Source organism: Mustela putorius, unplaced genomic scaffold, assembly GCF_011764305.1.
Source record: "Mustela putorius furo isolate JIRA1106 unplaced genomic scaffold, ASM1176430v1.1 tig00000228_pilon_pilon_pilon, whole genome shotgun sequence".
Lineage (NCBI taxonomy): Eukaryota > Metazoa > Chordata > Mammalia > Carnivora > Mustelidae > Mustela > Mustela putorius.
In genome coordinates this window covers 8,699,175-8,703,787 of record NW_025421322.1, presented here as the reverse complement: position 1 = coordinate 8,703,787, position 4,613 = coordinate 8,699,175, and the positions used below count along the sequence as shown (strand labels likewise).

The 4,613-nt window shown below is 45.4% G+C and overlaps 1 long non-coding RNA gene across 1 annotated transcript; it reads left to right on the top strand.

Annotated features, from left to right (window-relative positions):
- The first annotated feature begins 1,624 nt into the window (after positions 1-1,624).
- On the top strand, positions 1,625-4,382 carry LOC123391485. Its single transcript, XR_006606203.1, has 2 exons — positions 1,625-1,811; positions 4,134-4,382. It is a non-coding gene; the product is annotated as an uncharacterized LOC123391485 (long non-coding RNA).
- The last annotated feature ends 231 nt before the right edge of the window (positions 4,383-4,613 follow it).

Here is a 4,613-nt window from a genome sequence, read left to right as displayed (position 1 = left end):
CTACTATGATGGTTATTTTTTTGGATGCAGAACAGAGTTGGAATAGCATCTCTTCCTCATACCCAGCAGTGTTCACAGCACTCTGCCATCAACCTGGGCTTCCAAAGCTATCACCTATCATGTACTGAGCTTTTTAATGCTTACGCGTGCGTGCGCACGCGCGCGCACACACACGCACTCCTCCTTGCCAAGAGGTATTCTAGAATCAGCCATACCCTCATGCCCTGTGTCTATTTCTGATGATGATGTGGGCCTTGGGCACCACTCTAGACTGTCGTCCTCCTTTTTAAAGTCAGTTTCTTCTTGAGAATTCATTTATAAACAGCTGTCCATAGTCATGGTCACGTCAATCCACCTGACATACTAGACATCACCAAACCTCAAATGCAAAGGTATCTATCTATCCTTTTCTCCAAGAGACCTCCTGGGTCTCTCTCCAAATGTGCCTTCCTCCTGCATAACTAAAGGCACCACATAGTTGACCCTTTCTAAAACAGAGAGTGTGTACTCCAAAGTAAAGTAGCATACTCACCTCCAGCTACCAATAACTCATTAATGGCATTTTTTTGTTGATGTTTTGTAGTGAGTACCATTCACCATGCATCTCCACCAGTTACTTCTCTCTTTTTAAATATTGTATTTGTTTGACAGAGAGAGACACAGCAAGAGAAGGAACACACGTATGGGGAGTGGGGGAGGGAGAACCAGGCTTCCTGCTGAGCAGGGAGCCCAATGTGCGACTTGATCCCTCAACGGGGGGGGGGGGGGGGGGGGGATCCTGACCCGAGCCAAAGGCAGACACCTAATGACTGAGCCACCCAGGTGCCCCTCCACCAGTTACTTCTCAAGAAACATGTCTGGAATGAATCAATCAATCCACGAATCAGTTCTCCTATGGTCCATGCATTCTGTTTTTTCTTCCCATTCCAGACCTCAGGAATTTCTCTTACTTTATTTTATGGTATTTATATTTAATTAAAAAAATTGCAATCTCACACTTGGCATGTAGTATGGTTCAAGGCCTTTGGAAACCAGGCAAAGGACTCTGTACTTAATTTGTTAAGCAATGGGGAACCATTGAAACTGAGCACTTGATTTCAAAGTAATAAAAGACTAATTCTCTGTTCTATCAAGACAACAAATTCAACATGCTATATACTGGGATTTTTTTTTAGAGCAAGGGATAGCTCTGTTAACTTTTCTTTTTTTTTCCTTTACTTATGAGATGCTCCCAGTAAATGCTTCATGCCTGCAAGGCAGGATCAGAGTTCTCTCCTGTAAAAAAAAAAAAAAAAAAAAAAATTCTAGATCGGAGATTTTTCCCATACTCCTTATTTTTGCAAATCACATTCCAAAAGGAGAGCATTTGCATATCCAAAGTGCCATGCCATGGAATATCCCTTGTGCCCAGTTTCATAGAGCAATTATTTCCACATTTTAGAACTGGCACCACCTTCGAAATATGTCCCCTCAAATGGCACAATAGACGTAGGTATTAATTAGCCGGGCTAATTGTCCAGACTTGTTTAGAATAATCAAGTGAGGAAGCAGCTTCAGTCTGTTGGATTTTTCTCAAACAACTAACAGTAAAACACCAACTTGTTGTGCCAGTAAATCGCACAAACCCAGTGTGTGACTTAGAAGGAAATTCTGTCTCCCCTGAACACGGGTCCTCACTCACAAAGCTGGGCGCACAGCGGGCCCTGCCTCCAAAGGTACTTTGAGGAAAGGCCTTTCCGTCTCCTCACAGCAGAAAATCAATGCAGCACGCTGGAGGGAAGATGGAGAGTTAAAACGTCCTCCTCGCACGGGTGAGTAAACAGGGCCTCTTTGCTAGGGGTGGTTCAGCTCAGACCTGCGGGCAGCAATCCTGACTGCAAATAAAAACCCTTCCCGGAGCAGAGGGGCAGGGGGAATGCTCAGCCCGAAGCGGGCACGCCGGAGCCCTTTGCCTCCTAGAGTTCCATTTCTGTGCAACCGCAGATCCGTGTGTGCCTGCAAAATTGCATAATGTGCCATTTAGCCAGCTGTTATTCCAGCAAATCTCTTCTTTGCACACCGATTTGCCCGCCTGCCTAATAAATCCACAGGAAGGGAGGGAGAGAGAAGCCAAGTTTTCACCCCGACGGTGTGTTCTGGGCCTCTCCTTCATCTCAGACTCCCTACCACTCCCACACCGAGAGAAAATCATGGGCCTCAGAGCTCCAATGGATAGGAGCCTTGCATGGGTCTTTCTTTACCCTGCACTCACCACTTTCTGGGAGAGATAGACGCTTTTCATGTCCTTTGTGACTTAACCTGCTTCTGTCTCCTCCTGAGGTCTAAAACAAAGGTTCCTTTCCTCTGGGCTTCTCTCCCTTTGTCGCTCTCTTGCTTTTCCTCAATTGCTCTGATATTTCTGGCTTCTCCCCACACTGAGTCACATCCCAGTACGGGTTGCAGAACGCTTCTAATGTCGTCACTAAATACTAAAGGTGGGCAGGCTCCGACAGCTTTCAGCAGCCCACATCCTCAGGCGAGTATTTTTCCGCTACAGTGATGATAAAAGGTAAGTATGTTCCTTTACTGGGAACCATCTAAAAGCGGAGCTTTGAAAACAAAACCCTGCTAGTTCCCAGGGACAAAATTCGTATTTTTCTTTGTGCCACCGCAAAGCTCTTCAACACCCCGGTAGAAGGGAGCCCTAATTACTCATGGCACTCCAGACGAGCTGTGAGAAGCACAAAAGGAGGCTGGTGCACAAAGATGGGGGACTGGGGAACCGAGTTGCTCCCCCATCCCCCCAGGCCTCAGGGGCTCAGAAGTCAGAATCAGCTGTGACTGCCTTTTTCCACCAGAACTCCAGGAGCCCGGCTCACAGGAAACCACTTCCTTGTTTCTGTTGATCTCTCTCACTATTAATTAATCCAGAATGCAGAAGAATTTCTGAACTCTGAATGTCTCCCAATATTAAACTAGGTATGCATGTGGACTACTTAGGTTATAGTGTACAAATACAGGGGAAACACACATGTGTACTTGGACTTACACAGTAGACATGTTTTTGGAAAAGTGGATGCATAATATTCATAAATCCAAGCCCTTGGGGGCTTCACTTTAAAAAGACGTTTGATCGTGTATCTATTTATAAAGCACAGAACATTACTGGTAATGTGGTTTTTCTCGGGCATTTTCCCCCAAGAGTCTCTCATTTTAAAATGAACGTAGCAGTGTATTTCTTCAAATAGAAAATTCTGAAAATTTTTCTAGATTTCCTGTCCGTCTATTGCAGTGCTCGTTAAGGGTAGATTTTGAATCATTTATGATTCCAAGTTCTGGAATATCCCAGACATTCCTCCTGAATTCCACGGTAGCGCTCTAGTTTCACATGCTCAGGAAAATGTGGCAACCCCACCGTAGACGGGAAGATACCTTCACGTTGCTGTCCTTGCAAGACTGTCGCCCCTTGACCAGAATGGCCTGGTCCCTTAAGACAAATTTAACTGTGAGAAATACCTGAATTTCATCCTGATCCCTCAGCAACGCGCCTCCCCAAGAATATCAATTTTCATTCACCTTAATAGTGAGTTTTCTAACAATTGGGGCTTCCTAAAAATGAAATGTGCTTACTTTTGAGCAATTTTCTCCTCAGGATATTCTGGTACAATCTGGATGACTACCCATCAGCTGCGTTGCGAAAGTACCTCAGAGATTGGAGTTAGTATTAACCAATCAGTAAGATTATTTTTTTAAAGGGTGCGTATATGTGTAAGTTTTTCTTTCTTGTGGTAAAAAACACCTAATGTGAAAATCACCACTCGTGATATTTAATCCATTCACAGTGCTCTGCAACAGCACCACTGCCTAGTTCCAGAACATTTTCATTACCCTAAAAGGAAATCTGTACCCATTAAGCAGTCCCTCACCCTCCCTCCCTGCCTTCCCAGCCCCTGGCAACCAGTAATCTGTTTTGTAGCTATCTCTAGGGATTTGTCTGTTCTGGATGTTTCATATAAATGGAATCATATTTTATGTGGTCTTTTGAGTCTGGCTTCATTCTCTCTTGCCTCAGCGACCCTTCTGGGTATAAATCATCTCCGGTTAATTTCTTTGAGATCCATCTTTCATTTCCATCCTCTCTGTTTCCTTCTCAGGCGCTGCTCTGTGTGGTTTGCATCTTACTGGGTGTGAAATCACGGTCCAGGGGCTGCCCCTCCCCCACCGCAGAGCACCCCCAGGGGCACCACGCCACAGCCCTCCTGTCACCCCTTCGTTGTAGGTCGGACCGGGGCTGCCTGTGGAGAGAGAAGAGAAGCAAGTCACCCTCAAACTTTTTCATATTTTCCAAAGGTTTTCATCTTTTAAAATAAAATGTGAGAGGCGCTTTTTCCCTTCTTGACAAATTTAAGTGATAATTAGCTGGGAACAGAAAATCTCCCCTGAAGTGTCACCGTGTGCTTGTGCTTAACAGAGCCACCCTCAGATCCACACCCCAGATTGGCTCTAAGTAGAACACTTGCTCATGTCCAAAGAGCTGTCACCGCTCCCCTCATTCCAGACGCTTGTTGTGAGGCGAGGTACCCCTATCATCCCTGCCTTTGCTCCATGCAACAGAAGCCACACAGGAAAGTGGA